Below are 11,909 nucleotides of genomic sequence, written 5' to 3'. Positions count from 1 at the left end.
TTCGACTAGATAACAAATTAAAGGTCAGCTTGAAAGGCTGCTTCTTACCTTCAAATATGTGTTTTTAGAATGCGTTCGGTGCTAGAAACGACTCATACGCTGGTCCTAGAGAGTGTTGGAGGAACTAGGGACTAAATACAACTTGGAAATACTGCATATTTATTTTCTAGCTGGTTTTGTTGCAGAAAATATTTTCATTAAAAAAAAAAGAAAATAGGAGCATATATAATAAAATGGGAGCCTTAACCAAATGTTTACCTTTGAGCAATTGTAGTGATACGTCAGCCATGTTATTAGTGGCTAAAACCCCAATAGCGAATAGGAAAATCTAGAAAAAGAATAGCTCCAGAAGATTCCTGTAGTGGCCACCTTCTGGGGAAATAAGCTGCGTTGTAATGTACGCAGTATGACAAACGGGGACTCTGGCCATTGACTGGGCCTGATGGCAGGAGGCATAAAAATGAAGACAGTGCTGAAGTTTAAGAGCCCATGGATTATGAGAGAACTTGATTTGGGTACATTTTTGCCCCGTGACAGGGGCAGTAAGAAGCCAGCAGTCCTTCTCCCTACAAGTTCCCACTCATGGCAAAATGGCTGGGAGAAATGGTTGTTTTAAAATTGGAGGAAACTTCCTTCATGGGCAAAACTTCACTGTGGCTTTGTGTGTTTAGGCAAATAGGGCGAGATCTAACAGACTGTGGAAGGCTAGCACCTCTGACTGCTTGTGTATGAGTGTCTGAAAATTGAGTCACTACCCTGACCACAGAAAGCTTGTCACTTCTGACAAGGGAAGGAACCTTTTCTTACCGCTGAGATTTTGAAATAGTGGTAAGAATACTTGCTCTGTACTTGTTTGTTTCATAGAAGCACTTAGATTGCTGAATCTTTTGACCTTCTGTGCAACCACGTACTATCAAAACATAGGCCCTGGACAGTGAAGGGGATCGATGCCGTTTTAAGTTTGGAATTGTATCAGAGGAACAGAAAGATTCTGTTATGGGTTCTTGCCGTTACATGATAGTTGGCTGATAGATCAAGTCACATATCAAACTAAGCCCTGAATAACTTGGCCCATATCTCTGGCATTTAAAACTTTGCTGCTGCCCTAACCGGTTTGGCTCAGTGGATAGAGCGTCGGCCTGAGGACTGAAGGGTCCCAGGTTTGATTCCGGTCAAGGGCATGTACCTTGGTTGCGGGCACATCCCCAGTAGGAGGTGGGCAGGAGGCAGCTGATCAATGTTTCTCTCTTATCGATGTTTCTAACTCTCTATCCCTCTCCCTTCCTCTCTGTAAAAACTCAATAAAATATATTTAAAAAACTTTGCTGCTATTACATGGGATATGTAATAATGCTTCTCTATCAGGGTGGTTTCACACGGCATATAATTGAGTAAAGTCTCTCTATGAAGGCTGCTATCTGTTCTGTCTGTCCTTTAGACTGTGAGTTCTTGCTTTGTAATGTAATGCTCTGGAAACAATAATGGGCCCCAAGTGAGGTGGCAGCAGTTTGCAACATGTAGTAATGCCCGAGGAGTCAGGGCAGTTTGGGCTTGGACAGAGCTGTCACACAAAGGCATGGTTGGGTAACAATCTTTCAAGGTGATTTTGGTGACTGTGCCAGAAAAGTCACATTTGTGTGAGCTTGGGCCAGAACTCTGAAGGCAAAATGGAGGGATCACCAGGATGAGTTGGGTATTTTTGGCTGGTTTTGTTTCAGCAGGATGAAATAAAAACTGAACCTGTGCAGGTTAGCTGAGCAATTACTACAAATCCTTCACTTGACTAGAAACCCAAGGTCTTAAGTAAGGCAAACAACAGTGCTCACAGCAGCCAAAAGTAATGCCATTAAGTCCACCAGGGCCTCACCCAGTGCCTATTGCCTGTTGGTTTAAACGTCTTTGAATGAAAGTCCAGTACACAGTACATCAGAACTCTTCCTCTTAGTTGGCTATCACGCACGATTCATTCATTCAACCAATACTTAGGTCTCACTCTGGGCTAGGTTTTCATCTCTCAGTTCTTAGATGTCATTTCCTCAAGGTGTCCTTTGGAACCCCCTAAATTCGGTCCAATACTTCCCCCTTTAAGATAGTTATCACACTTGTTTTAAGCTAAGATGTAAGTCTCCCTAGGTAAAGAGTGTCTCATTCACGACTATATTTCCAGTGATTAGCACTTACTTGACTTAATCCTGTTACATAAAGTTTTCTTCAAAAAAATAGGTGCCAAATATATGAATAAAGGAATAAGAAAAAGTAAGTGAGAAGGACCTGGATGGTTAGAGGTAGCCATTGCAACAGTGAAAAATAGCGCCAGATATCAGGGACGGGGCAGAACATACAGGAGCCTTGAAGCTGTCCCTCCATTTCAGCCCAGCTCAACCATTTACATTTCTAAGGATAACTTTGGTTCCCCAAGAAGAATGTACTCAGTAGCATCTGTTTAAAATAATAGGGAAGACTACAAATCATTTTATAACGATTTTTATCCAAGAAAGTAATAGTTTTCTTACTTCAGTACTTAAATGCAGTTATTTTGGAAAATTTCATATATGACTAATTCTTTATTCCTACAGTGATGAGGTACCAATGAATACATTTCTCACTCATGTAAATGTAAAAAGAGCATGGAAGAATGCATACAAGGAACTTAGTGTAATAGGATTAAGTCAAGTAAGTGCTTTGAAAAAATAATATTTTAAGCATTATATATTGAGTTTTAAAGGCAGTAAAATGAACAACTCGAGTATACAAATTGATGAATTTCACACACACACACACACACACACACACACACACACCCTTTTGCAGGTGACCATCATTCAGACTTCCATCACCACAGATGAGCTCTGGCTGTTCTTGAACTTCATAAAAATGGAATCATACAGGATGTGCTCAATTGTATCCGGCTCCTTTTACTCAACCTTATGTCTTGAGATATTCATCCACATTGTTTCATGTAGCTGTAATTTATTATTTCGTTGATGCATAGTATTCCTTTGTAAGAATGGGCCACAGTTTAATAAATTTGGGAGGAACTGAAAACATGACGATATGAGCTGAAAATCCTTCCCCATGTGTGCCAGCTCTTGAAAGTTAAATGATCTCATAAAGGGCGCGGTGGAAACGTTATCACCTGAAAGGGTGGAAGGAGAGGAATCTATTTCTGGGAGTGTATGTGCCAAGCCCTCTGCACGGGCTGTTCATTCAAACCGGAACCATTGCCCATGGAGGCAGCGGCCACTGTTTTGCAGATGAGGAAACTGAGCCTGAGAAAAGATTCATGACCTCACCATTGGGCTGAGCTAAACACACAAGCTGTTAGCCGTAGCAGACAGAGATCCGGTCCTGGCAAAGGTGACACTAGATGGCTGCTGAGGCTGTGCCACCTCCTTAATGAAGCCCGGGCTTTTATATAATAGCATGCACTAGTGTATGTCCTGTCAAAAGCCAGCCATTGGCCTGACATTTCTTAGGTCATCTCTCTTTCCCTTCAAAGTTTGTTTTGTTTTGAAAAGAAGGCTCCCTTGTGTGTTTTTTATTCTCGCCTTCCTTTATGAATATATTTTTTGCTTATGAATAATTTATTTTCAGATGCACATGGTATATATTCTAAAGTCTGTATTTAGAATATTTTTGAGGTTTTTCTTTTTAAAGATTAGGTATTAATATTTGTGCATAAAGATGTATTCAATCGCCATAGGAAAGGTTGGTAAATTTCAAGTTAGAATTGCTGAGAAATTTTCAGGGAGGCATATGCCAGGTCTTTCAAAATGGGGTTTGAAGTACTTTAAACTCTAACTCAGAGGGCTCTGCATACTGACCCAGTAGGTGTCAAAGTCTCTGATTCAACTGACCATCTCAGAAATGAACAAAGTTTCAAAATGTCCTTTTCATTACTATCTTCCTCGATTTTCCATTCTACAAATATATGCATTCACAATCACAAATATTCTATTCTTACTTCAAAAGTTACCACCAACTTCTAAATGTGCTTCATTTAGAATAACAAAAGGGAGCATATACCTTTTGGAATATTTTTATAGCTGTGGATGAAAGAAGTTAGGCTTTTTGAAATATATTTTTATTGATTTCAGAGAGGAAGAGAGAGATAGAAACATCAATGATGAGAGAGTATCATTGATCAACTGCCTCCTGCACACCCCCTCCTGGGGATTGAGCCTGAAACCTGAGCATGTGCCCTTGACCACAATTGAACCCGGGACCTTCCAGTCCGCAGTCCAATGCTCTATCCACTGAGCCAAACCAGATAGAGCAAGAAGTTATGTTTTTAACTTCACATTATTATCACGAGGCACATCAGTGTGACCAGGCTGTCATCTCAGGGAGGCGGCAGATAAGCTGGTGAGCCCACCCTTCGCAATGGAAGACAAGAACATATCCCAATAGCACCTCAGTCAAATATTTTAAGTCACTTCTAGAAAGAGCAAGAGATACCCAGAATCTTTGCTTCAAAAGCTTCATTATTTTCACGTTAGTAGAAAGCCCCTTGCAAAGTGGTCATCAAAGATTAGAGTTGATTCTTGTTAACCTTATGAGGAACATAAAGTATTGGAACATAACCACAGGAATAATACTTTGCATTTGTATGCTTTTAAAAATATTTTCCCAAATAATTTTTGTGGTTACCTTTGAAAGGAATTCTGAGATGCAAAATATACTCATTTTGTATATGAGAAAGCTGAAATGGAGAAGCCTTTTCCATATGGCACTTACTTTTCCACACATTCCCCATCTCCGGCTGTTACTGTTAGGATTAACTGAGATGCTGTGCAGTGTGTGAGAGCATCTGGCACATCATGGGTGTCCAGTGGCTCTTAGTTTACCTTCCCTCAAGCAGGATTCCCTGGAAGGAAGTTTGCACATATGAATGCAGCTGGACTTTTAACGGTGAGTTCAGAAGATTGAACAGTCATATGGGACTTTTTTTTTTTCTTTAAGGATCGTGAAACATCAACATGTAAATGAGCCATTGTTAAAGTAAGTGCCACCTCTGTGTCAATCACAAATGCAAACTTGGACTCTGAGTAGAAACAAGGGCTTTCATTCTGCTTTTTTAATAAAATGGTTTCTTATTATAAAGCCATAGAAAGGCCTACTTTTACTTTTTCCAATTAATATTATTTATTTCCAATTCATTTCCCATTTAATTTTTAAATTAAAAATGTTAGAGCACTTCATGTGTACAGTCCCTGATGTTGTTTGATAAAATGCCAGAGGAAGTAAGATCGTACATTGAAGGTGTAAGACATGGGCATCTACATACACACGTACGTACACCCACACAAATGATTTAATATAATCCCATGTATAATGTGATGAGGGCTTCACTTGCCACATAAAATGATAGTTAAGTATTTTAACTGGAATTTTAAAATGAAATTGAATTCTGTAGAAGACATGAGACATGGGCATCTACATACACACGTACGTACACCACACAAATGATTTAATATAATCCCATGTATAATGTGATGAGGGCTTCACTTGCCACATAAAATGATAAGTATTTTAACTGGAATTTTAAAATGAAATTGATTTCTATAGAAGACATTATCAGGCTCTGAGGGAGTGGAAAGACACTTGACCAGGAATCAAGAAATTGATCCATGCTGGGTCTGCCTCCGGGCTAGTTCTGTGACTTTGAGAAACTTCTTCGTGCTTTGAGCTGCTCCCTCAGCTGTAGTCCCCTCACATTATACGTTGCTCAGGAGTATTCTGTTGTTTGCGCAATGAAAAGTGTTTCGTTTTTAATTCTAGGAAATAACATTGAACTTCAATATCAAAAGATCTTAGTATCTATGAAGTTTATAGTCCAACCAGGAGTATTCTGTTGTTTGCGCAATGAAAAGTGTTTTGTTTTTAATTCTAGGAAATAACATTGACCTTCAATATCAAAAGATCCTAGTATCTATGAAGTTTATAGTCCAACCCACTCTTTTATCTTTTTTTTTTATATATATTCCGGGCTAGTTCTGTGACTTTGAGAAACTTCTTCGTGCTTTGAGCTGCTCCCTCAGCTGTAGTCCCCTCACATTATACGTTGCTCAGGAGTATTCTGTTGTTTGCGCAATGAAAAGTGTTTTGTTTTTAATTCTAGGAAATAACATTGACCTTCAATATCAAAAGATCCTAGTATCTATGAAGTTTATAGTCCAACCCACTCTTTATCTTTGCAATAAGAAAAATTAAGGAATCTTTTTCATTTTTATGATTTGCCTTCAGAAGTGGGTAGTCCTTGGCCCTCCCTAAGCATTCTTTGATAGAGAACCTGCTATTTACAAATATCTCAAAAATGGCCTATTTCTGGTCCACAAAAAAATGTGTGAACAAAATAAGGAGTGTAATGTGAACAAATTAAGTTAATGGGGATAATTTTTGGTGGGGAGAGATTTTTGACACAAAGAAGTAATCTGGTATTCTATTAATTCATTATTCTAGTAACAAGACCCTATGATAGAATCTGAGAGGAAAAACTACAGAAAAAAAAAGTAGTAAGAAACAGTCTAATTCACAAAAGAGAAATATGGGTGTATCACAAGGAAGAATGCCGACATCACAAATAACCTGCAAATTAAAGCAACAGTGAGCTTACCATTTCCTTGACACGAAAGAATCTTGTATCATCACAGTGGCATATAAAAAATGTTATTTCTGCCGTAGCCGGTTTGGCTCAGTGGATAGAGCATCGGCCTGTGGACTGAAGGGTCCTTGGTTCGATTCCAGTCAAGGGCACATGCCTGGGGTGCAGGCTCGGTCCCCAGTAGGGGTCGTGCAGAAGACAGTCAATCAATGATTCTCTCTCATCATTGATGTTTCTATCTCTCCCTTCCTCTCTGAAATCAATAAAAAATATATTTAAATAATAATAATAAATAATCTTGTTTCTAAAAATAATTACTGAAATTTAAAGTCTCCTGCTGGCAAATCTATAAGATAATGACAGTAAACACTGTCCAAGGTGAAGGGCAGCAGAAAGCAGTGACCATGGGGAGATTATTGACCTTCCAATTGTATGCTGCTAGTAGGGCTTTTCAAGCTCTTGGATTCTGAGCTTTTTCAGAATGTCCAGGACTGGCCTTGCTTGTGCCCATGGCTTCCCCTTTGCTCCCCCCACTCCCAAGGCAAACCTGCAGTTCACCAGTCATGAGCAATCCTCAGGCATGATCTGAGTATACCTTCTCCTCCCAGTTCCCGACTCCTGCTGGCTATCAGCACCACCCAAAATCTCTCCAGACCTTGCCTCCACCTGGCCTCCTGCTCTGAGATCACCGGCAGGGAGGACTCCCCTGCCCAGTGCAGACACATCAGATCTCTGTTACGTCTGTTCTGCCCTCTCGGCTTTAGGTTCTGATTTCAAGTCTTTGTAGTTCTTGTTTCAAAGTCAAGGCGTGAAAAAAAAAAAAGGAAGATATAAATATCAGATGTTAGTCACTGATACGTCTGTCTAAGCTTAACAAATTCAACTTTTTCTCAAGTTCTGTATCATTGAGCACTGACTGATTCACACGTAGTCATTAACGGCTCTCCCTGCCATGCCACCCCTCCCTACCAGATGAGAAAAATACCATCTTAGCCGGGAAGCACATTTTTCAACAGCTCTTGGGGAGTCCAGTCCACTTCCTCCTTCATGCTTGACTTCCCCTCAATTCAAGCCAGGCTGGAGTCATCGAATGAAGATCTGCACTTCTTTTTCTGAACAAAGTAACAAGGACTCATCAAACAAATATGCTTGGGAAATATGTCAACAATAGTTACAATACAGCAGGTGACTTGCCCAACTTGGCATCTCCACCCAAGACGTCAGACAGGCAAACGTGGACCACGTTAGTGTTTAAGACTATCTGGGTGGAAACATTGAACTGGGGAAGGCAGACGATGGGTGGAAGAGTAAGTGTGTGTGCTGGGGCTGTAGGGAAGGTGTATGTGTAGTCACTGGAAGTGGTTTTGTGGGTGCTTAATGCTGGTGCAGGGAGGGCATTCAGCCTCTGGAGAGGAAGAGCTAGACTGAAAAAAAAATCATTTGAGCTACTGAGCTTCATTTAACTTTCATCTGACTCTGTTTTACTATTTTTAAAAAATTTGTAATCCTCACCCGAAGGCATGTTTTTATTGATGAGAGAGAGAGAGAGAAAGAGAGAGAGAGAGAGAGGGAAACATCAATGTGAGAAACATTGATCCGTTGCCTCCCATACACACTCCAACTGGGGAACGAACCTGAAACCTGGATATGTGCCCTGATGGGGAATCAAACCTACAACCTTTCTGGAGTATGGGACGATGCTCCAACCGAGGCACCCGGCCAGGGCTCATCTGACTCTTTATTGAATCTTGGAAAAGGTGGCCAAGAATTTTAAGTGCATTAAATGGAAAAGGCATTGATTACATTAGCTCCTTGTCCTCTACCAAAGTGGATACAACATTTCTAAGACTTATTGGTCTGACTCTGCCCCAAATCTATTGTCCAGGAGCTGCCCTGTCAATCTAGCTAGACCTGTGTTTTCCAACCTGGCAGCCAATAGCCACAGGCAATGCAACTGTTTCAATTTAATTAATTCAAATTAAATGAAATAAGTAAATTTAGTTCCGTGTTTGCACATTTCAAATGTTCAGTTGCATGTGCTTAGTAGCTACTGCATTGGACAGTGCAGATAAAAATGTTTCCCTCATCACAGAAAATTCTGTTGGACAGCACTGATCTAGATGCTTGTTTTCAGGATCTGATAGTATGAAGTATGGGCTGTGCATCCCTCTAGCCCTGCGGTTCTCAACCTGTGGGTCGTGACCCCTTTGGGGGTTGAATGACCCTTTCACAGGGGTCGCCTAAATACATCCTGCATATCAGATATTTACATTATGATTCATAACAGTAGCAAAATTACAGTTATGAAGTAGCAACAAAAATAATTTTATGGTTGGGGGTCACCACAACATGAGGAACTGTATTAAAGGGTCGCGGCATTAGGAAGGTTGAGAACCACTGCTCTCGCCTCTGAGGTTAGAACTGTAAGCAGCAGCAGAATCTAGATCCGTTTTGCAGACCACCCTCCTTTCTGTTGTCCACATCTTCTTGGCCTTATAATCTTCATTATAACCATTGTATTCATGTTTTTACATGAGTATGGCCTCAAGTTGCCATGATCAAGTTCAAGTTTAGATTATGCTTGAATTAAGACAGTCTTTCCCTGTGTTCATTTCACTCTTCATGATAAACAAAACCATCAGCTGAGCTTGTATGCACATTTGGACTCTGAGTTAAAATTTCACTCCCCTGGGATCTCTTGTTTTATATTGCTGTTATTTTTCGACGTTGTGAAAATGAAGAATGTAATTTGTTACCAGAAACAAGTTTAAATATTGACCTTGCAGACATTTCTTCAAAACCTAGAACTTGAAATTCATAAACAAGTGAAACCTAAAAAAGAGATGTGATACAGAAGCAAAGAATGTCAGGGACTGTAGTCCGTGTTTTCTGTGATGGATTAGTTACTGGAAAGCTGTGGTTAAAGGAAAACCTAGTAAACCATTGAGTGTTAAAGGTATTGAAGAAGCATAAGAGAATATTGGGATAGATCATTTTGTAAAGAAAAGGATTATTTTGTTAGGTGACATAAACCACCTTCCAGTTCATCTGTTTGGTAAATTCAGGAGCTCACGTGTTGTGTGGTTATCTTAGTAAGGCTAAGTTCATTAAATACAAAATTAAGTCCCGTTTTTTAGGGTCAAGTAGATGAACATCTTATTGGTTATATTTCTCTCTTAAAAATTTTTTCTGGTTGCATTTCTATTTTATTTAATTCTCACTTGAGGATATTTTTTCCATTGATTTTTAAAATATATATATTTTTAATTGATTTTTTACAGAGAGGAAAGGAGAGGAATAGAGAGTTAGAAACATCAATGAGAGAGAAACATCAATCAGCTGCCTCCTGCACACCTCCTACTGGGGATGTGCCCACAACCAAGGTACATGCCTTTGACCGGAATCGAACCTGGGACCCTTCAGTCCGCAGGCTGACACTCTATCCACTGAGCCAAACCAGTTGGAGCTCCATTGATTTTTATAAAGTGGAAGAGAGAGGAGGTGGGAGGGAAAGAGTGAGAAAGAGAAACATTGACGTGAGAGTGGCTGGGCATAGAACCTGTAACCAACCTGCAACCAAGGTATGTGCCCTTGACCAGGAATCGAATCCACGATCCTTTGGTCCATGGGCTGATGCTCTAACCACTGAGCCAAGCCAACTAGGGCTTTGGTTGCATTTCTTAATACATCCTGCATATCAGATATTTACATTACGGTCATATGTAATATGACCATAACCATAGGCGTAGGTAATAGCTGTGGAGGTTTTTTTGTTTTTTTCCTAAAGGTTTTTAAGGGTATGATGCCATCTTTATATTAAAAAAATGTATTGATACTTGTAATTATAATACTATGGAGTTTGAAAAAGAGACATTTATTGAATGATTGATTGAATGAATGAATGGATGGATGGATGAATGCTATCTCTAATTTAATATGACTAGTCCACTGATTCTCAAACCTGCAGTTATGACCTGAATGTTTCTAATTCATTCAAAGGAGAATTCTAATGTAAAGGAGCTTACATTAGAATTTTTAAAATTTTAGTAACAAATTGAGCTTACATTCACTTTAACTTTAAAAAAGGAAATCTATTATAACAGTACTTTTAATGAAAGAGGTGTGATATTACATCTATGACAGAGTGTTATAATTTCAAATTTTTAGGACTAGCCATTTGATTTTTGTAGTCTTAATATAAGTGTGTACTAATTGGTTTCAAAAGAACATTTAAAATTTTATATTTGCATTGAAGTTTAGAGGGAATAAATATAATAAATTCCAATATGCCCATTGCACAGATTTAATAGCTTTAAAGATTTTGCTATGCTGTGACATCATTCCCTCCCCCTTCATTTTTAAAGTTTTTTTAAAGCAAATCAAAGACATCTATTATTTTTATTTCTGGTACTTTAATATGCATCTTTAAAAATATGGCGATATTTTTATATAATCACCATGTCATGATCATACCTAACAAAATTAACAGTAATTCCTTGTTATCATCTAATACCCAGCTCACATATACTTTCCAGTGGTCTTAATAATTTCTTTTTACTGTTGTTTTTTCATTAGGTTTCCCAGAGAATGCTTGTTTTGAGTATCTTTTTCACCAACATTTTATTATTATAATGTCAAACATACAGCAAATTTGAATTTTATGGTGAACACTCACATACCCCAAATCTAGATTCTGCCATATTTTGCTATACTTGCTTTATATGTATCTGCCCATCAATCCATTTCTCTATCCATGAATTCATTATATTTTTTGATGGCCTTCAAAATAAATTGCTGAACATTGGACACTTCTCCTGCAATACTTTGTTAACTAAAATTCAATATTTGTTTACAGTTTTTTAAAGACAAAGTTTGCATATAATGAAATGCACAAGTCTTAGGCATACATTTACTGAGCCTCAACAAAGGCATACCCTTGTGTAACCCGCATCCCCAGCATGATAAAGAAGTACTCTTCATGCCCCCCCCAAGTCAATCCCTGCCCCTACTCCCTACCTCCCACTGATGTGAAATTTTTCCACTACATGTTAGTTTTTCCTGTTTTAGAATTTCATGTAAATGGAATTCACTCAGAATGTACTCTTTTTGGTGTAAGACCCCTTTTACTCCTAATTTTATGCTAATGAGCTAGATCCATTATGTTTCATGTATCTGATTTATTCTGTTCCTGCATAGCATTTCATTGTATGACATATCACTGTTTGTTTATCCATTCCCCTATTGATAGATGACTAAGATGTTTTAAGTTTTAGGCTATTATAAATAACACTGCCATAAACATACT

At 38.8% G+C, this 11,909-nt stretch overlaps 1 long non-coding RNA gene across 1 annotated transcript in view; it reads left to right on the top strand.

Annotated features, from left to right (window-relative positions):
* Positions 1-11,909, top strand: part of LOC102259432 — a 40,695-nt gene that overhangs the window by 559 nt on the left and 28,227 nt on the right. The gene's annotated exons all lie outside the window — the stretch shown is intronic.

The sequence above is a fragment of the Myotis brandtii genome, unplaced genomic scaffold, assembly GCF_000412655.1.
Source record: "Myotis brandtii unplaced genomic scaffold, ASM41265v1 scaffold520, whole genome shotgun sequence".
In the NCBI taxonomy this organism is placed as follows: domain Eukaryota; kingdom Metazoa; phylum Chordata; class Mammalia; order Chiroptera; family Vespertilionidae; genus Myotis; species Myotis brandtii.
This window is presented reverse-complemented; position numbering and strand designations above follow the sequence as displayed.